Source organism: Gorilla gorilla, chromosome 1 (genome assembly GCF_029281585.2).
Source record: "Gorilla gorilla gorilla isolate KB3781 chromosome 1, NHGRI_mGorGor1-v2.1_pri, whole genome shotgun sequence".
Lineage (NCBI taxonomy): Eukaryota > Metazoa > Chordata > Mammalia > Primates > Hominidae > Gorilla > Gorilla gorilla.
The window spans coordinates 143593313-143616723 of NC_073224.2; the positions used below are offsets into that span (position 1 = coordinate 143593313).

General features: G+C 34.1%; 1 long non-coding RNA gene across 1 annotated transcript in view; it reads right to left on the minus strand.

Moving 5' to 3' along the window:
- Window positions 1-589: 589 nt before the first annotated feature.
- Window positions 590-23411, minus strand: part of LOC129529455 (uncharacterized) — a 64053-nt gene continuing 41231 nt past the window's right edge. The window contains exon 3 of the long non-coding RNA XR_008674960.2: window positions 590-1970. This is a non-coding gene — a long non-coding RNA (uncharacterized lncRNA). The remainder of the gene's footprint in view (window positions 1971-23411) is intronic.

A 23411-nucleotide genomic window follows, 5' to 3' on the forward strand; every position in this document is an offset into this window, starting at 1 on the left:
TATTAAATGAAAAATTTCAGAAATAAACAGTTAATAATTTGTAAATTGCATGCCATTCTGGGTAACATGATGAAATCTCTTGTCTTCCTGCTTCGTTCCACCTGGGATATCAACCATCCTTTTGTCCAGCAAATTCACTTTGTATACACTACTTGCCCGTTAGTCACTTAGTAGCCATTTTGGTTACTAGACCTAAATAACTTAGTACACGTAAGGTTCAGCACTATCTGCAGTTTCAGGCATCAACTGGGGGCCTTGAAACATATCTTTTATGCATAAGGGCGGACTGCTGTACTGGATGATCTCACTTATATATGGAATCTTAAAAAAGTTGAATTCACAGAAATAGAGAGTAAAATGATGGTTACCAGAAGCCTGGTGTGCGGGTGGGGAGGTGGGTGGGAAGGTAAGATGGGTTTGAGGACTGCTGGTCAAAGGGGACAAAGTTTCAGCTAGACAAGAGGAATGTTTTAAGTTTTGGTCACACAGGGTGACCATGGTTAATAGTAATGTATTATATATTTCAAAATACATGAGTAAATATCAAATGTGTCACCACAAAAAATGTTAAACAAGTAGGTGATGAATATATTAATTAGCTTGATTTAATCATTCCACATTACATATACATACCAAAATATCACATTGTACTCCATAAATGTAATATATTATGGTTTGGCAGTTAAAAATAATATAAATTTTAAAAAGCAGCAGCAAGAGATATATATGTGGCCCCCAATGTCTAAAATATTTACTGCCTAGTCCTTTACAAATAAATCTGCTAATCCCTCAGACTCAATAACCCAACAATATGGAATACATTGAAGTTAGTGTGTATTACATAGATCGTCCTTGCATATAGTAGAATCGCAATGTTTGATAATAAATGAATTAATTAGTGGAGGGACACTATTTTTTCAATGATGGTAAAGGTTATGGACTACATATCATTTATGCACCAGTGTACGCCATGATTTGGTGTGTTATGTAGCAGGTAAAAGCAATGGAGGTTTAAGACATACTTGAAAATGGAGGGAGTTGTTTTGTTTACATTTAAAGCTATAGGATAGGGTTTATATAATTTCATCAAATAGCATTGTTTTATGGTTTATATTCTGATTGGTGGTTGGCATTGTGTCTATAGCAAATTTGGGCCAAATTTGTAAATTCACTTGGCATTTTGCAGTGTCTTGTATATAGCACATTTTAATGTTTGTTCAATAGGTAAGTGAATATTTAATACTGTTATTATACACATCATTCATTCAAAGATTACTGGTGTTTTTTCCAGTGAAATATTAACCTTGGAAGTCAGTCATTTTATGCCAGATAGTTGCTTTTTCTTCTCTTCATCTAACAAATATTTTTCTCATATATTTTCTTAATTTCAAAATTCCTTTAAAAAGATGACAACAACAATCAATTATAATTGACTTAAGAATAATTTCTCTGTTGTGTGAGCCATAAGGCCTATGTGACTTAAAGGAAAAATGTCTAAAAATGATCAAGACCATAGGTGTTGGCATTTCTCAGGGTGATAGTGAGACATGCCTTTGCTTTCCCTATGTTGGTGCAATTGTCTAGTGCATACTCTTTTTTCAGAGGGATTTCAAGAGATGATGTAAGACAAAACTCAGCCTCATGGGCAGGCTTTGTTCACAGACTTCTCATTTATGATAAACTTTAAATATTCATGATCCTTTTCCCTTTCCCAGTGATATTTTGCGCTTTAACCTATAAAGTAAAGGGAGGCTGCACCTGGAATGGAATTTAAATAAGTTTTTTAAAAAATCTGTTATGACCAAAGCATTCCCTAAGAGATACTTCAGTCAATTTCAGGAGTTTGAGCCTAAAGGAGTACTTTCTTCAGAGTAAGGTCAAGGCAGAGAAAAAAGAAACATCACAGCTGTGCACTGCTCTGCTGTCCAGATAGAGTCTTTGAACATTTTCTTCTCTTCATCAAAGAACAACTGGGAAGGCAACACAGAAAATAAAATCCATGAGACCTGGGCAAATGTTATGAAAAATGAAGATTAGGATCAAAAGTTTAAAAGGACAATCTAGGCTTAAAAGAAAAATATGAAAAAACTTTCACTGCCTTCTGTAGCATATGAGAAGGTGTTTAAATTGTTTGGTCTATTGGTCTACAGACACCTGGATGATACTTGTATTATGAGTTCAGCACAGCAGAAACACACCTGACCGATACAGATCATTTATAATCTGCTTCTAAAATAAACTCAATGGCAAACACAGCTTACTGAAAAAGAGAAATACAACTGGCTCTTAAAACAACTAGTGGATTTTTTTTAAATTTTTGAAGATTTGATAAGTTGAAATCTGAATAAAGAAGTACTTGTGAAAAGACAACATTAGATAATCAATAGTAATAAACAAGGTAAAAATGAATTATTTATTTAGTCATGTAGCGAACACTGATTGTCTCTTATTAACCAAAAACTGAGTTAGGTGCTGACATAAAGAGATGAACAAAACAAAAAATTACTGGTTTCAAGGAGTTAAAAACATATTAACTGGATATGGAAAATCTACAGATTCAGGTCTCATTTGCAATAGCTTAACTTCTTCCCCCTGCCATGGGTCTTTGGAAATAAATTTTCATTTCATCTCACTGAATTAACAATTTTGGGTGTATGCAATTAATTTTGCATTTATCCACCAATGCAATTAGATACCTTGTGTGGGAATATCTCAAGGCTGGGGAATAAAGATGAGGAAGACATTTCTCTCTATCAGGGAATCTAGTCAGGTACTTATGTGCTTAAATAACAAAGTTTTTAATAAAAAATGCCATAATATTACTAAAACTATTACCAAAAATATCTAACCCTTATGGAATGCTTATGTGATTTATATCCATTATCTCATTTAATCTTTATATCAATACTGTGACATAAGTACAAATATTATCTCAATCTTATAAGAAAACTGAGGCAAAAGGAAGTTAGGTAACTTGTCTAAAGCCATGGTGAATGTTGATTCGAAAAGCTCCATATTCTGTGCTCTTAATCACTACATTCATAAGAATTTAGTTGAGATAGTGATTTTTTCTGATGAAAGAATAAGAAAAAAAGCTTTATGGAGGAGTTATTATTAACATAGGATTATAAAAAGTATCTTGGACCTTATATTCCCAGCTAAAAAGAAACAGATCGTAGCAGACCACCTTCTCAATGAGAGCAAAAATAAAAGCTAGATAAAAATTAAACCTGTTTGAACCCACCAGAAAGTAATCAAGGCAACCAAACTTGGAGACCCAGGATTCCAGAGAGAAGGAAAATTTGCTAAGAGTATTTTTCTTGGCAGCTTTTCCCTTTGAGTCATTAGTTAGTGCATATGCAATGTGGGTAGAAAGGCTCAGAAGCTAAAAGAAGGCAGATGGATGCTAAGAGGCAGAGAATTTCAGTGCTGTTTGGAGATTTTTAAATGAAGTTCAAAGCCCAGCAAGGGGGAAAACCACAATAATCTTTCTAGCTATTTCTCTAACTCTCCTAAAATAGCATATACTAGAAATAATAGCAAATTAGAAGACCAGGCCTAAAACCAGTTATAAATAGCTTAATATCTAATTGCATTAAAGTGACTGACTTTTACACTAACTGGCTATCAGAGAGTTGCAAGACAGAGGATTAGTGATTTTGAAAGATGTTAGTAAAAAAAAAAATACAAAATAGGATGGCAAACACAAAAAGGATAATATGACTTGTATAATACATAGAAAATACATATATGTGACAGACTCTCAGGACTGCAAAAGAGACCGAATAAAGGGCAAAAATTACCCAAAACTCATTAAAGACATTAAGCCACATATTCAAGAAACACTATAAAGCCCAATCAGAATGAGAACAAAGAAATCATTTTCAGGCACATTATGGTAAAGTTAATGAAAACTAATGACAAAGAGCAAAATCTTAGAAACATCTAATAAAAGGATAAATTACTTTCAAAGAAACAATTTTATAATTATTAACTTGCTTCTCAACAAAGACAATAGCAGTTAGAAAAGACTGACATGGCATCTTTAAAATGCTGAAAAAAATAGTTGTTATAGTAGAATTCTCCTCAGAGTAAATATTCTTCAAAAATGAGAGTAGAGAGATTTCCTTATAAACAAAAACAAAATATATATAAAACGACAACAATAATAATAATGTATTGCGACATTTAATCAAAACACATGACAAAATAACAAATGGAAAAGGGGTAACTGAAGTGTTGTAACATCCTTGCCTTACCTAGGGATGCTAATTTATATGAGATTTAGAAGTGAGAGATCTACAGGAGAGCCACCAAAAGGACAAATAAAATAAAATTTTAAAACTGAATTAATATAACTTAAAAGTTAATAGAGGAGAAAATATGATAACAAAAAAATACTCGATAAACCCAAAAAAAGAAAAGGAGAGAAGTCTAGACCAAGTGGGAGAAATAAAATAAAGCATTAAGATTGTTGATTTAAATTCAAATGTATCAGTAATTACTTAAATTAATAATAGTTATTAAATTTCTATTAAATTATCCAATTAATAGTCAAGATTGTCAGAATAAAAACCACTGCCAATTATATAGAGTGGTTTTTAAAAGAGATAAAAACTTAAATAACTACACAAAAATTGTAAAGTCAAATAAAAGAAAAAAGGTATAACATTCAAAGGATAATCAAAATAAACATGTAGTTATGCTAAGATAAGAAATAGTAGACTTTAAGACAGGAAGTATATTGGAGGTAAAGACGGGACATTTTGTAATGATAAAAAGATCAATTTAAAATTTAAAATTTTTATGCACCTAATTACATACCTTAGAAATCAAAACTGAAAAAAATTAATGAATAAATAAGTACGCAAATATGGTGAAAGATTTTTAACACAAAATTCACAAAAAGTCGTAGGATAAGGCACGTAAAAAAATCAGTAAAAATATAGAATACTCAAAAAGTAAGATTAATAAGCATTGGCCTAATCGATCATATACAGCACTGCATTCAACTGTACAATATACAGGAGTACACATGCAATATTTCTCAAAATGTTTATATCCTGGACTATATATGTACATGAGGCAAATCTCAACATATATCAAATAATTGAAATAATACAAAGTGTGTTTTTTTACTACTATGGAATTAAATTTGAAATTAGTGACAGTTAACCCCCTAAAGTATGAAAATTAAATAATCCATAATTTTTTAAAGAATCAATAAAATAATAAAAAATATTTTGAATCAAAATATAACCAAAAAAGAATATATAAAATTTGTGGTATGGCATTACAGCCATTTTATAGCCTGCAAATTATATATTTTATATAATTTGCAAATTTTATTTTAATATAAAATATTAAATGTAATATATGATATATAAAATATTAAATATAATTATATTAAATATAATTAATATAAAATATTAAATATATAAATTATATATTTGCACATTTTATAGCCTGCAAATTATATATTTAAAGATAAAAACCTGAAAATTGATGACCTGTGTGTATCCATTTGAAGATGTTAGCAAAAGAGCATAAGTTTAAACCTAAATAAGGCGGAATGAAGAAAATAACAAGGAATCAAATTTAATAAAATAGAAAACAAGCACACAATAGAGAAAATCAGCAAAATCAGAAGTTGTTCATTTCAAAAGCCAAAATTTGATAAACACATATGAAGACTAACCAAGACAGTGGAGCAAAAAGGTACAAATTACCAATACTAAGTAATAAAAGAAGGGGTATAATGATAGAGCCTAGAAACATTAAAAGATATTCAATGACTATCATGAACACCTTTTTTCCTCAAAATTAAAAATTTAGATAAAATAAATGAGAATCATATCTGTAATTAGTTTTCAAAATGTGCAAAAGGAAAAACAATTTTCAACTAATCTTTAAGGCCAGCATAACATGATACAAAATTTGATAAAAACATAAGTTACTGGTCAATCTTTGTTATGAACATTGATTAAATATCTTAAAGTGATATTAGCATTCCAAACTCAACAATGTATATAAAGGATAATATATCACCACCATGTTGAACATTTTGTAGAAATGCAAATTTCATTTAATATAAAAAAATCAAGAAATTGTTAAGTCTACAGTGGAAAAGCTTGGGAGACCCCAGTTTAACCAAGTGATCACAGTTAATGTTGCTATTATTGGGAAAGGATATACCATGTTCACAGATTGAAAGATCCAATATTTTAAGATGTCAATTCTCTGTACATTGATATATAGACTAAAATTCCCCAATTGTGTAAAGTAAAATTATTATTCTAGAAATTACATGGAAAATTAAAGGACTCAAACTAGCCTCTCTAAGATGATAAAGTCGCAAAACATATTACCACATATGAACATTATAAGCCCGTTGAGATTACACAAGTGTTATTGAAATTAAGGACTGAAAAACAGATTAGTGGATCAGAACAATTTAGAAACGAAACTACATGGTCACTTGATTTATTACACATAACCCTGCAGAACAGAATCTTTTCAATACATGGTGCTGGATAAATTTAGTGTCCATATTAAAAAAATAAAACTGCCAGCCACTTCACAATTATAAATAAATTCCTCATATAGATTTAAATTCAAAAGATAAAAAAATTAAAGTATGTATATAAAGCTGCGCTAGTCAATAAGGTAGCCATTAGTCACATGGGTATTTAAATTTACATTTCAATTAATTAAAATTAAAAACAATTAAAAATTCAGTTCCTTAGTTGTATTAGTCACATTTCAATTGTGCAATAGCTAGCTTTTGCCACAATCCTGTGGCTAGCAGCCACTGCATTGAGCAACAAAGATATGGAACATGTCCATCACTGTAGAAAGTTCTGTTGGACAGTATCAGCAGAGGTTTACATAAGATATCATCTTTATGACTAGGGCTAGGAGAAAAGAAACCAACCATAAAGGAAGAACTGACAATATATATAGAACTCTTAAAAACTGACAACAATAACAAAAAAGAAAAATGGACAAAATCATGAAATGTTTATAATAAATGATACACAAATGGCTTTTTAATATATAAAAGCAATGCTTAATGTTACTCATAATAAGAGAAAAAATGATAAAAGTACACTGATGTATTATTTTTAACTGTCAAATTACTGGCCAGAAGATTGGCCACAGGCTATTCAACAGAGGTGGGGGAATGGGCACTCTCCTAGTGGGGGTGCAAAATGGTACAGCCACAGTAAAGGTAAACTTGGTAATATATATGGAAATTATATATTCATTGCCACATGACTCAGCAATCCCACTTCTAGGATTTTAGTCTGAAGATACAAAAAAATAAAAAATTTGGTACAAGATTACTCGCAAGTAAAAATTGGAAGCAACCTAAATACCATATAGAAAGTCAAATACGCTCTGGCACATTCACACATTGGAGTACTATGTAGCTGCCAAATATTAATTAGTAAAATAATCAGTACAAGCAATGATAAAAAAATCTCTTTAATATGACATTAAAGAGATTTAATTTGACATTAAAAATCTCTTTAATGTGAGTGATTTCTAGGATGCATTGTTATATGAAAAAAGCAAGATGCAAATGAAAAACCTACAATATGCTACCTTTCTTCTAAGAAGCGAGAGGAAATTAGAATATGTATGTCTATACTTGTTTAATTTCACTGAAACAAATACAGGAATAATGAACTAGAAAGTAATAAAATTGATTACCTACAGGGTTGTGAGTTAGGTGGAAGGGGTATAGATGTGAGTGTGATTTTTTTTTGCATATATATTTGATATAGATTTCATTGTGAACTATGCTTTTTTTTAAACAAATTTTAGAAAATTAAATCAACAAAGATGAAGAAAAGAAACTTCAAACTGGAGATAAGCAGAAACAAATAAACTGAACTTTGTAGCTCACTAAAAAAAACTACAAAAAAGAAAAAAAGAATTAATCCAGGTAATTTTGGAATGCTGTATTCTGACTATACAGCCTCAGAGGGATATATTCTAAGGACTAAAAAAATGCAAAGAAATTCCTGACTTTTATGACAAGGTTTGTTTTGCTAGTGGTATGGATGTAGCAATTCTGAAATTATGTTTTATATATTATAGGATAGAGCAAATATGTTAACGTTGCGGGCAAGACAGGATGTACAAATGGTACAAGTCAGAAACACAGGGATGAAGTACAAAGTCATGAAGCAGATGAGATTGCCCAGGGTATAGTGAGAGGAAAAGACTGTTTTTAAGAGGTGGGAGAAATTCCTACATTTCAGCAGTGGACCGCTTTTGAGGAACTCGCGGTGTGTTTTTTCTCTTCCCCTTTTTCTTGCCAGGTTGAATAAATGTGTTATAGACAAAAAATGACCCTCTAAAATGCAAAAAGTCCGGGCGCAGTGGCTCACGCCTGTAATCCCAGCACTTTGGGAGGCTGAGGCAGGCGGATCACCTGAGGTCAGGAGTTTGAGACCAGCCTGGCCAACATGGCGAAACCTTGTCTCTACTAAAAATACAAAAAAATTAGCCGGTTGTGGTGGCAGGCGCCTGTAATCCCAGCTACTTAGGAGGCTGAGGCAGGAGAATTGCTTGAACCTGGGAGGCAGAGGTTGCAGTCAGCCAAGATTGTGCCACTGCACTCCAACCTGCGCAACAGAGCGAGACAACACCTCAAAAAAAGAAATTGCAAAAAAAAAAAAAAAAAAGAGAAACCTCTTGATGGTCAGGCAATGTCTTTTAATATAATGTGTAAGATACAAAAAAACTCAGTTCAGGGTTTTATTATGAATATTTTTGGAGATACTGAGCAGTTTCTTGAGGCAATATTTTTTTTTTAATTAGAGACTTCTGACGACTCAAGTTTTAAAAATAAGCTGTACATTAAAAGATATGAATGAAGAATATTATTGATTTAAGTAAAAAAGTTCACTCAGGTTCATAAAATGGAACAAGATCATGTCCTTTGCAGGGACATGGATGGAGCTGGAAGCCATTATCCTCAGCAAACTAACAGAGGCACACAAAACCAAATACTGCATGTTCTCACTTAAAAGTGGGAGCTGAACAATGAGAACACATGGACACAGGGAGGTGAACAACACACACTGGGACCTGTCATGGGAGTTTGGGGGAGGGAGAGCATCAGGATAAAGAGCGAATGCATGCATTAGCTATTGATAGGTGCAGCAAAACACCACGGCACATGTTTACCTCTGTAACAAACCTGCATATCCTGCACATGCATCCTGGAACTTATAAAATAATAAAATAAAATAAAGTATTTTAAAAAGTTCACTCAGGATCAAAATGTGCATACACATTGGCTTGATTGCAAATACAGAAAACACATTTGCCTTTTCTGAAGTGCCCTGGGATCAGTGCATCATACATTTTGTGGGGTCGTCAGGCTGCTGGTGGGAAGTCAGTCACCACATCAACAGGCACAAACATTTTGAAAAGAATTCTTGGGGTTTTAGAGAGTCAATGAATAACCATCTTCTCTCCTGTATTCTAGTTTTGAAAACAATGAGAAATAACTGACCAAAAATGAGATAAAATTTACACCTTTATCATTGGTAAACATTTGATTGGCAGTAATGGCCCCGCGGTAGGTCAATGGTCCTGCAGCACTCTCAGTCCTTGGTGGTCTAGACACTCACCTAAAGGAACGTGTGGATTCTTCCTACCCATGAGCATGGAATGTTCTTCCATTTGTTTGTATCCTCTTTTATTTCATTGAGCAGTGGTTTGTAGTTCTCCTTGAAGAGGTCCTTCACATCCCTTGTAAGTTGGATTCCTAGGTATTTTATTCTCTTTGAAGCAATTGTGAATGGGAGTTCACTCATGATTTGGCTCTCTGTCTGTTGTTGGTGTATAAGAATGCTTGTGATTTTTGTACATTGATTTTGTATCCTGAGACTTTGCTGAAGTTGCTTATCAGCTTAAGGAGATTTTGGGCTGAGACGATGGGGTTTTCTAGATAAACAATCATGTCATCTGCAAACAGGGAAAATTTGACTTCCTCTTTTCCTAATTGAATACCCTTTATTTCCTTCTCCTGCCTGATTGCCCTGGCCAGAACTTCCAACACTATGTTGAATAGGAGCGGTGAGAGAGGGCATCCCTGTCTTGTGCCAGTTTTCAAAGGGAATGCTTCCAGTTTTTGCCCATTCAGTATGATATTGGCTGTGGGTTTGTCATAGATAGCTCTTATTATTTTGAAGTACGTCCCATCAATACCTAATTTATTGAGAGTTTTTAGCATGAAGGGTTGTTGAATTTTGTCAAAGGCTTTTTCTGCATCTATTGAGATAATCATGTGGTTTTTGTCTTTGGCTCTGTTTATATGCTGGATTAATTTATTGATTTGCGTATATTGAACCAGCCTTGCATCCCAGGGATGAAGCCCACTTGATCATGGTGGATAACTTCATGTCCAAAACACCAAAAGCAATGGCAACAAAAGACAAAATTGACAAATGGTATCTAATTAAACTAAAGAGCTTCTGCACAGCAAAAGAAACTACCATCAGAGTGAACAGGCAACCTACAACATGGGAGAAAATTTTCGCAACCTACTCATCTGACAAAGGGCTAATATCCAGAATCTACAATGAACTCAAACAAATTTACAAGAAAAAAACAAACAACCCCATCAAAAAGTGGGCAAAGGACATGAACAGACACTTCTCAAAAGAAGACATTTATGCAGCCAAAAGACACATGAAAAAATGCTCATCATTACTGGCCATCAGAGAAATGCAAATCAAAACCACTATGAGATATCATCTCACACCAGTTAGAATGGCAATCATTAAAAAGTCAGGAAACAACAGGTGCTGGAGAGGATGTGGAGAAATAGGAACACTTTTACACTGTTGGTGGGACTGTAAACTAGTTCAACCATTGTGGAAGTCAGTGTGGCGATTCCTCAGGGATCTAGAACTAGAAATACCATTTGACCCAGCCATCCCATTACTGGGTATATACCCAAAGGACTATAAATCATGCTGCTATAAAGACACACGCACACGTATGTTTATTGCGGCACTATTCACAATAGCAAAGACTTGGAACCAACCCAAATGTCCAACAATGATAGACTGGATTAAGAAAATGTGGCACATATACACCATGGAATACTATGCAGCCATAAAAAATGATGAGTTCATGTCCTTTGTAGGGACATGGATGAAATTGGAAACCATCATTCTCAGTAAACTATCGCAAGAGCAAAAAACCAAACACAGCATATTCTCACTCATAGGTGGGAGTTGAACAATGAGATCACATGGACACAGTAAGAGGAATATCACACTCTGGGGACTGTGGTGGGGTGGGGGGAGGCGGGAGGGATAGCATTGGGAGATATACCTAATGCTAGATGACGAGTTAGTGGGTGCAGCGCACCAGCATGGCACATGTATACATATGTAACTAATCTGCACAATGTGCACATGTACCCTAAAACTTAAAGTATAATAATAATTAAAAAAAAAGGAACGTGTGGAATGGAAGAGGTGACACACTCATTGCTGAGTTACATCGGTCAGGGTTGGAGATGGAAGAAAACATAGAAATAAATCCTTGGTCATTTTTTAATAGATTTCCCAATCATTCAATGTGGACACAAGAGTCAGTAATTTCACTTTTATTTCATAAGAAACAATGAGTAAGAAAATGAGACAAGATACCAGGAATGTTAATCTAGAAGCAGTCCCTCTCCTTGGAAACATGAATAGGAGCAAGAATCATTTTAAATTCTTGTGGTTGCCTTTGGACTGCAAATATCAAGAATTAACAAGTATCTGTTTAATGAATGTGACCTAGTTTCAAATAAAACTGATTTGGTTAAAAACCAAAACTATTCATTAAAAAGCGATGATATTTTATAAATACAAATATATTTCTTAGAATTACTGCAAAGTTTTTGGCCTTAGAATTATTGTGAAGTTACTGTAAGCAACTTTTACATCTCATGGGCTTTTGAAAAATACATTTTTTTTACTATAAAACTGGTAAATTTGGCAGTATTAATGATGTAAAGAAGAGTCAGAATTGTGATATTCCAGGGCTAAATGTATCTTGCAAATTTTAAGAATGTTTGAGTAGTCATGTAGAATGACACCCTGCAATAATAAGCCTTGCCATAATATGAATTTGGAGATACAGTAGCACAATTGGAGCTTGACTCCTATTCTTCACAGTAAGCTCACCTAGGCCATTTCATTAGCCTCATGATTTCATGATCCTGAATTTTTTGTAATCAAAAACGGTTCTGGTAGAATTTAATTCTATGTATTTATCAAAATTATATATTGACTAGCATTAGGCCTACAATTCTGCATCATTTATGGCTAAAATATATTTATTATTGTTTATTTGTTTTGTTTTTTGAGACAAAGTCTTGCTTTGTTGCCCAGGCTAGAGTGCAGTGGCGTGATCTCGGCTCACTGCAACCTCCGCCTCTTGGGTTCAAGAGATTCTCCTTCCTCAGCCTCCTGAGTCGCTGGGATTACAGGCACCTGACACCAAGCCCGGCTGATTTTTGTATTTTTAGTAGAGACAGGGCTTCACCATGTTGACCAGGCTGGTCTTGGACTCCCAACCTCAGGTGATCTACCTGCCTCGGCCTCCCAAAGTGCTGGGATTATAAGCATGAGCTACTGTGCCAGGCCATTATTGGATAGATTAACTAAGCTATATTTCTCTGTGATAGGGTTACATATTATATATTGTTTTCTGATAAAGTAAATGATTAGTGAAAATATTTCGATGTCCCTAATCAAAATGGCAGTTGTTGATGACGTAGATTGAGCATTGTATCAGGATGTGTCTAATTATGCCTCATGTTAACAGAATAATAAGCCTACTTAAGGAAAAATATCTTAGTTTGGGATTTCTAGAAACAGTGCCTGAGATGAGGGTTCTTATGAAAGTGATTTATTAAGGAATACTCCCAGGGATTTATTGAAGGGAATGAAGATAAAGAGGAAGAAACTAAGCAAAGATACAGTTTTAGCAGAAGTATAGACTCAATCAGATCACACTGCAAGTGCTGAAGAGTACATCACATTACAGAGCTTGGTCCACCCAGAGGCCAGGAACTGGGCTTTTAAAGACCCTGCCAAGCAGTGGTCACGCGCCAGGGTAAATCCCAGGCGTCTTCCAGCAAGGCAGCGCCTATCAACTAAGGGCAGTTTTCGGCAGAAGGTGCAGATGTGATGATCCTTCGCAGCCAATGCCTGCAGAAGTAGGGGTATAGACTTCACAGGCTGGTAAAGGGAATCTGGGTGAGTACCCAGGTAATTTTTAATTATTAATAATTATTAATTATCTTGACTGTATTATGTTATATAGCTAGAAATCAGCTCATCTCCCTTACCCCTCATTTGAATTTCTGAGCTTTGCTCTTGCTTAAGACTTATTTAGAAACACCTACGCTTCCTTTTCTGTATCACGTTCATTGGGCACAAAGTGCGATCTGTTTTATCCACTAGTAAGGAGTTGCACAGCAACTATATTTTAAAGGTGCGTGTCTCCTTTTGGATAATGCAAAGATAATACTTGAATATAAAAAGTTAAAGAGTTTTGAATCCACTTGGATAGTTTCTCCACTGATGGGAAACCTGCACCTCTGTTTACAGTTACTTTGGAAATCTGGAAGGTATGTGTTTAACAAAATGGATTTTTCACATAAGTGGAAATGTCATTATTTATTCAGGCTCACCACCTTCTCATTGGTTCATGGAATCTTAAAATTGTTCTCACACGTTTTTAGATGTTATCCATTCTGGATAGGAAATATAAGCTGAAATTCAGCGACGATGTATGCAGAATATGGCTGGTTATTTTACAATTATCTACTCTTCCCTTTCTCTATTTTAATAGAGCTCCTGAATTTTACATGACCACCCAGAATAAAGATTATACATTTCAAGTCTCTATTGCAGTTATGTGTGGCCACATGACTAAATTGTGGTGAAAAGGGTTTGATTGGAAATGATAATTTCAACTTCTGAATCCTGACCTTCAAAGGATGCATGTCTCTCCCCCACCCCTTCCCTTATCCTTTCTCCCTCCTGCCAACTGGAACATAGATATAGTGGTGATTCCTCTTGGATCAATGGATATAAAGCAAGTTTCTAAGGATGGCATGGTAACAAGATAGAAGAAATCTAGTCCTAGACACAGCAGAGCCTGCATACCAGCCTGAGATACTTCAATCTAGTTTGTTACATGTGACAGAAGTGAACTTGTATGACATTAAGTCACTTTATTTTGGGTTTCTATTTCAGAAGAATGTATCCTCTATCCAGCAAGCCTTTTTCAATAAAATCATTATGTACTCCACCTGCAACAAGGTAGGAATGAATCCCTCTGATATTTTAAAAGAATAACTACAAGCAACATTTTGACCTATTGCTTTTATTTAAATGCTTATTTATTACTATGAAATTGGAGATAAAGCAATGACCCACAAAAATATTTTATTAACAGATATTTAATCCACAGTTTGAATGAGAATCAACTATTGGTATACTGTGTTACAAAGGGATATATATTAGTTCAGGTTTATAAAAAGCTCTGAAAATGGTACACACATAAAAGCACAAGGTATATATCTTAAGAAAATGAATTATGCAGAGAAAATTTATCTAGAAAGAAAGAAAAAATATATATATATAAAGAAAATAGAAGTGAATGTTAAATGCTATTTCTACAAATTATCTCTATACACCTCAAAGGCACAAACTATTGTTAGGAAGCATTATGGTCTCACGCTTTATAAAATGAGGTGTTTGAATTTAGGATGTCTATTAGACATCAGTTCTCAATAGCAACAAGATCTTTGAAAAAGTAGTATTTATTTATGTTTATTGCCCTAAAGCTAGGACATATACCAACACAGAGAAAGAAATTAACTTTCTCAGTAGAAACCTCAAGTTCGTTAAAGTACAACATTTTAAAAGATGCTGTCAAGACTAGAGGTTGCATTTTAAATAGGTTGAATTTAAAATATTTTTTGTTATACAACAACATAACCTCCTCTGTAATATACCTGGTTTCAGGAAAGAAAACAAAGTTCTGTGAATAACTAAATCATCATAATGAAACAAAATGATAAGCAGAAAGCAAGAGTGTTTTGAAAGGTGAGCTGAATTATTAACTTCAGACGATCTTTTTTTAACAGCATATAACATGAACTAGTTATTTGTTGTGTCAATAATTCACCCTAGAGCAATCCAATAGCGGAAAGAAAGCAATAGTTTTAGTAATTTCCCTGTATTAGAATGTGAGCTAAAACAAAATGATTAAGTGTAAAAAAGAAACTGCTCATACTATGTTCTCATTTTGTGAAAATTGTTACTTAGGTATCAGATCATTCAAATATTTAGAAATTACTTTTTTTTGCATTTCCATGGACTGAGTTTCTGCTAAAGTTTATGAATGTTTTGAGCCATGACTATGTTCCAGGAGCTGAGTAAATCGTAAGAGATAGAAAGATGAGTGGGACAAGATGCTTCCTTCAAATCTATTGGAGGGGTGAAGACACACAGTGGGGGTGTGCAGACTGGTACAGGTATTTGAGAGGGCACTGTGTCAGTAGTCAGCCAAATTAAAAATACAAGCATTATACAAACTAGGAATGTCTCTCCTCCTTACATGTTTCAGGGAAAATTTTATATGCCCATTAGAAAACATGTAGTAGAGTATTCACTACAATATTTGTAGTAAAAGAAAGTTGGGGGCAATTTAAGTAACTGTCACTAATAGTGAGTGTTTACTATAAATGCTGTAAAGCAGTTGAAGGCAAAGGAACAGATGCGTATAGATATATAGACCAAAATGATAGACCACAGAAACATAACTTCAGTGAGAGAGTAAAAATCAAAAGTTTAAAGTGTAATAACATCAATGTCAGGTAAAACATACACATGCAAAATAATATTGCATGTTTTACAGGGAAACCTAAAAATGAAAGAAGAGACCTTAAACACTTTCAAATAAATGACCATTAGAAAAGAAGAAAAGTGAAGTGCAGAACGAGAATAAGAGGAGAGAAATAAATTAAACAAACAAAATAATAAATGAAAAAGAATAAACAAACAAGAAACTCAAAATGAGGGTCATTCATTGGAAAATGATGGTATTTGATCATGAGCTAGTTGAAGTGAATAAACTCTCCACCACTAATGTAAATATAACCCTGAAATTTAAACAACTATGAGTTGGATTTCTGAAAATAGATAGTCTAGATATTCAGAAAAAATTTTATTACCAAACAGTTGAAATTGCCAAACTTGAAAATCAAAACCCTAGATGAATTTGCAAGGAAAAGAAGAGTAGGAAAATACTGAAGAAGGACATGTCTATCAATGTGATAAACAGAAACTGATGTTGAACTTACTTTGAGAAGCAGAAACCTGTTTTTCATTTTGTTTTTGTGTTTGTTTTTAAGGTAATAGCTATATGGGGAAGCAGGCAAGGCCTTGGACCCACCTGAGGTAGTGTTGGAACTGAGAATATCATTAAAAAGCCCATATCTTTTTTTCTTTTTAAAATTTATTTATTTTTTTTAAATTATACTTTAAGTTCTGGGGTACATGTGTGGAATGTGCAGGTTTGTTACATAGCTATACATATGCCATGGTGGTTTGCTGCACCAATCAACCCATCATCTACATTAGGTATTTCTCCTAATGCTATCACTCCCCTAGCCCCCCACTTCCCGACAGGCCCCCATGTGTGATGTTCCCCTTCCTGTGTCCATGTGTTCTTATTGTTCAACTCCCACTTATGAGTGAGAACATGTGGTGTCTGGTTTTCTGTTCTTGTGTTAGTTTGCTGAGAATTATGGTTTCTAGTTTCATCCATGTCCCTGCAAAGGACATGAACTCATCCTTTTTTATGGCTGCATAGTATTCCATGGTGTATATATGCCACATTTTCTTTATTCAGTCTATCATTGATGGGTATTCACATTGGTTCCAAGTCCTTGCTATTGTGAACAATGCTGCAATAAACATAAGTGTGCATGTGTCTTTATAGTAGAATGATTTATAATCCTTTGGGTATATACACAGTAATGGGATTGCTGGATCAAATGGTATTTCTAGTTCTAGATCCTTGAGGAATCTCCATACTGTCTTCCACAATGGTTGAACTAATTTACACTCCCACCAACAGTGTAAAAGCATTGCTATTTCTCCACATCCTCTCCAGCATCTGTTGTTTCCTGACTTTTTAGTGATCACCATTCTAACTGGTGTGAGATGGTATCGCATTGTGGTTTTGATTTGCATTTCTCTAATGACCAGTGATGATAAACATTTTTTCATGTTTTTTGGCTGCATAAATGTCTTCTTTTGAGAAGTGTCTGTTCATATCCTTCGCCCTCTTTTTGATGGGGTTGTTTTTTTTTTCTTGTAAATTTATTTAAGTTCTTTGTAGATTCTGGGTATTAGCCCTTTGTCAGATGAATAGATTGCAAAAATTTTCTCCTATTCTGTAGGTTGGCCGTTCAACCTGATGATGATAGTTTCTTTTGCTGTGCAGAAGCTCTTTAGTTTAATTAGATCCCATTTGTCAATTCTGGCTTTTGTTGCCATTGCCCTTTGTGTTTTAGTCATGAAGTCTTCACCCATGCCTATGTCCTGAATGGTATTGCCCAGGTTTTCTTCCAGAGTTTTTATGGTTTTAGGTCTTATGTTTAAGTCTTTAATCCATCTTGAGTTAATTTTTTAATAAGGTGTAAGGAAGGGATCCAGTTTTTGTTGTTGTTGTTGTTGTTGTTGTTGTTGTTGTTGTTGTTGTTTTGAGACAGTATCTCATTCCGTTACCAGGCTGGAGTGTAGTGGCACAATCTCGGCTCACTGAAACCTCTGCCTCCCGGGTTCAAGCGATTCTCCTGCCTCAGCCTCTCAAGTAGCTGAGATTACAAGTGCGTGCCACCATGCCCAGCTAATTTTTGTATTTTTAGTAGAAACGGGGCTTCACCATTTTGGCCAGGATGCTCTTGATCTCCTGACCTCGTGATCTGCCCACCTTGGCCTCCCAAAGTGCTGGGATTACAGGCGTGAGCCACTGCACCCGGCTGAAAGCCCATATCTTCAGGTAATGGAGAATTTGTAGCTATAGTGCTATCCTTATGTGGGTGTGCCTGAGTGATACAAAAATCTCAAGTGAAAACATTATTTTAAAGTAGAATTAGATTTTTCATGCCCAGAGTGCCTGGCAGTAACAAGCACACAGCCTCTCTAGAGCACTATACCTCAATTCATACTCCAAATATTTCACAGATTCAGTTACTCATACAAACCAAAATTAAAATCACATGAGGAAATAAGGTATGAGAAAGAATTGAAGAAAAAAATTATATAAAGAATAATTAAACTCCTCCAAAAGTTTTATATTTTAGAATAATTAAGCAAAGAATATAAAATGACTATATTAAAAATGATTAAAGAGACAAAATGTGGGTTCAAAGCATAAGTAATGAAAAAAAGACCATAAAAATGATTAGATAGTACCTTCAGAAAAAGTACTGCATGTAACTTCTAGAAATGGAAATATATATAGAATGATTGGAATGAATTTGAAACCAATGTTGTAGACAAAAGAATACACATGGTTGAAGAGTAAATTTGTTAAGTGGTAGATTAATCAAAAGAAATTGTCAAATGAAGTACAGAAATAAAGGAAATGGAAAATTAGAAAGATGTTAACAGGCATGAAGATAAGAATAGTTATTCAAAGATACACCTAATTAAATTTTTAAAGGGAAAAAATAGAGAGAATGGAGGCAAGACAACAATAAGACAGAATGAAGATTCCAGATTGATTAAGTGTAAGAATTATCAGATTCAAAAGGCAGAAATGAAACCTCAGTAGACGACTGCAGGAGACCAGACAACCAGAAAATCTTAAATTTAGCCATAAACAATCAACTATACTAGAAGCTGACTTTCTCATAGTAATGATAAAAACCACAAGAAAGAAAAATAATAGCTGATGGACAATGACTATCAACATAAAATTCTTTACCCTGTAGAATTATCAATCTGGGATATGGTTAAAATAAAGACATTTTCAGATGAGAATTTGTCAAGTATAGACTTAAGGAAATTCTCAAGGTGGTAGTTAAGGAAAAAAGGAAAATAATCAGGTTATAATGATGTGAGATATAAGAAAGCATGGTGAGTGAATAACTTTAAAAATCACATGTATCATTCTTAACAAATATTGGCTGTGTAAACAGTAATATTAATCTCTACGTAAAATGATAGAGACTAAAGATGATATTGACTACCCATGACAGACAATACGAAGTTGGAATTACTGGAGTTAAAAGAGTTCTGAAATATGTGTATTATACTGAAGTGTAGAAATGTTAACTGTAGATTTTAAGTATACTATATTAAAGGTTTAGAAGTAAGAGAATATGAATACAGTATATAATTTTTAAAAATAAAGAATAAAAATAAAATGAAACATCAATTTAAAGAATGCAGGCAAGTTAGATAAAAGAAACATGGAAACACAAGGGAAATATAAAGCTGAAAAAAGATGGCAAACTTAATTCTAAAGATATTATTAATCACATAAATGTAAAATAACTAAATTCATCAGTCTAAAGACAGAGTCATCAGACTAGTTAAGAAAATATCTAGCTAAAGGTATGTTTTAAAAGACACACCTAAACAAAATTATAGAAAATATAAAAGTAAATGAATGGAAAAAAAGGAGAAACACAAACACTAACCCGAAGAAATGAAGGGTAGCCATAAAAGTTTTAGAAATATGCTCCATAAATGAAAAAGGGTCATTAGTAATAAAGTAAACAATTACACAATGATAAGAATGGTATTAATTTGATGAGGAGTAACATTGAATCTTTTATGTATTTTTTTTGGCTACAGGCAAACATTTGTGTACTATCTATTCACATATATTTTCTATTTTTATAGGTTTATCCTTTTATTCTTGAGTTATATAAATCTTTTTATATTTGGATTCAAGTCCTGAGTAAGATACATGCATTATAAATATCTTCTCTGTTTACGACTTACTCTTTTAATTTTAATTTTTTGGAATAATTTCAGATTTTCAGTAAAGATGCGGAAATAGTACAAAGAATTTATTACATTTTTCACCTAATTTCCCCAAATGTTAAAATTTTATCACATTTGCTTTCTATCTTCCTTCTCTCATGTACATATATATGTAGTATGTATACATACATACTGAGAGAATATTGTGCAGAAAAAGTTCTTTATCACTACATAATTCAGTATGTTTTCACTAAAAACAAGGACATTGTCTTAACTACAGCACTATTATCAAACTCAGAAAATTTACAATGGTATAATATTACCATGTAGTCTATAGCTATTATTCAAATATTGCAAATTGTTCTGCTAGAGCATTATATAACAAAATAAAAAAAATTGCTGTGATCAAGAATTAATTTTATTTCTTTGTCATGTTCCTTTAGTATCCTTTAATCTAAAATAGTACTTCCTTTCTTTGTCTTTCATGACCCTACATTTTTGAAGACCACAGTTATTTTTTGGTAGAAAAAGCATAGACTTGCACCCGCCAGGGCCATGCCTCCATGCTAATAACATCACCAGTGTGACCATGTGCAGTCACCAACGAGGGCTCCCTTTCCCTGCAAACTGTGCTACCTCCCCCGCTGCCGTAAATGCCCACACAAAAGCAGGCACCCTGGCCCTTGCTGTCACCTGCTGCAGCTGACAAGCACGTACCCCATTACTCTGCTGCTGCTGCACCACTCATTGGAGTGTAGTGACCAGTGGTCTGGGAACACCTTGGTCACCTCAGCACAACGGATTCCTAATTGCAGGGAGCCAGAGAGCTAAGTTGAGGCCTGATACAAGATCCCCAGTGTTAGAGCATACAGTCCAGGAGTTGGGAGATGAGCCTTGGCCACCTAAAATCTTCTAGAAACAAAGCTAGTTGAATGAACCCACCTTATACCACAATCGAATCCTCAAAATCATCAAGTAAGCTAAAAGTAAAAAACACCCATCCAAAGGACAGCAGCTTCAAAGACTGAAGGAACACCAGCCCATATAGATGAGAAAGAACCAGTTCATGAACGCTGACAACTCAAAAAGCCAGAGTGCCTTAATTCCTTCAAACAACTGCACTAGTTCTCTAGCAAGGGTTCTGAACTGGGCTGAGATGGCTGAAATGACAGAAATAGAATTCAGAATATGGACAGAAATGAAGATCATCAAGATGAAGGAGTACTTTGAAACCCAATGCAAGGAAGTGAAGAATCACAATAAAATGATGTAGGAGCTGACACACAAAATTGTCAGTATACAAAATAATATAAACAACCTGATAGAGCTGAAAAACACAGAAGAATTTCATAATGCAATTGCAAGTATTAATAGCAGAATAGACCAGACTGAGGAAAGAATTTCAGAGCTTGAAGACTGGCTTTCTGAAATAAGTCAGACTGACAGTAATAGAAAAAAAGGAACAAACAAAACCTCCAAGAAGTATGATATTATGTAAAAAGACCAAATCTACAACTCACTGTTGTGCCTGAGAAAGATGGGGAGAATGGAAGCAAATTACAAATAATGTTTCAAGATATTATTCATGAAAACTTCCCCAACATAACTAGAGATGCCAACATTCAAATTCAGGAAATGCAGAGAGCCCCAGTAAGATACTTCACAAGAAGATCATCCCCAAGACACATAATCATCAGATTCTCCAAGGTTGAAATGAGGGAAAATGTTAAAGGCAGCTAGAGGGAAAAGTCAGGTCACCTAAAAAGGGAAGCCCATCTGACTAATAGCGGACCTCTCAGCAGAAACCCTACAAGCCTGAAGATATTAGAGGCCAATATTCAACATTCATTAAGAAAAGAAATTCCAACCAAGAATTTCATATCTGGCCAAACTAAGCTTCATAAGCAAAGGAGAAATAAGATCCTTTTCAGACCAGCAATGCGGAGGGAATTTGTTACCACCAGACCTTCCTTACAAGAGCTCCTAAAGGAAGCACTAAATATGGAAAGACAATTACCAGCCACTACAAAAACACACTGAAGTACATAGACCAGAGACACTATAAAGCAACCACACAAATCTGCATAATAACCAGCTAACATCATGATGACAGGATCAAATCCACACATATCAATACTAACCTTATATGTAAATGGGCTAAATCCCCCAGTTAGAAGACAGAGTGGCAAGCTAGATAAATAATCAAGATCCATTGGTATGCTGTCAAGAGACCAATCTCACATGCAATGACACACATTGACTCAAAATAAAGGAATGGAGAAATATCTGCTAAACAAATGGAAAACAACAAAAAAAAGCAGGGGTTGTGATCCTAATTTTAGACAAAACAGACTTAAACAAAGGTCATAAAAGACAAAGAAGGGCATTACATATGGTAAAGGGTTCAATTCAACATGAAGACCTAACTATCCTAAATATATATACACCCAACACAGAAACACTTATATTAATAAGGCACGTTCTTAGAGACCTTCAAAGTGACTCAGACTCCCATAAAATATTAGTGAGAAACTTCAACACTCCACTGACAGTAGTAGTCAGATCACTGAGGCAGGAAATTAACAAAGATATGCAGGGCCTGAACTCAGCACTGGATTAAATGTACCTAATGGATATCTACAGAGCTCTCCACCCCAAAACTACAGAATATACATTCCTCTCATTGCTACATGGCACATACTCTAAAATCAATCACATAATCAGACACAAAAATACTCCTCAGTGAATTCAAAAGGACTAAAATCATAACACCCACTATGACGCTGACTCCAGAGGAAAAAATTAGAAATCAAGACTAAGAAAATCACTGAAAAACATAAAATTACATGGAAATTGAATAATCTGCTCCTGAATGACTTTTGGGTAAAAAATGAAATTAAGGCAGAAATCAAGAAGTTCTTTGAAACTAATGAGAAAAAAAGATACAACATATGAGAATCTCTAGGACAAAATTAAGGCAGTGTTAAGAGGGAAATATACAACACTAAGTGTCCATATCAAAAAGTTAGAAAGATATCAAGTTAACAACCTAACATTACAACTAAAAGAACTAGAGAACCAAGAGCAAATCAAAGCTAGCAGAAGACAAGAAATAACCAAAATCAGAGCTGAACTGAAGGAGACTGAGAAACAAAAAAACATTCAAAAGATCAATGAATCCATGAGTGGATTTTTTGGAAAAATTTAATAAAATAGACTGTTAGGTAGACTAATAAAGAAGAAAACAGAGAAGATGCAAATATACACAATTAGAAATGATGAACCGGGTATTATCAATGACCCCCAGAAATACAAATAAACATCAGAGAATATTATGAAAAACAAATAACGATCAGAGAATATCAT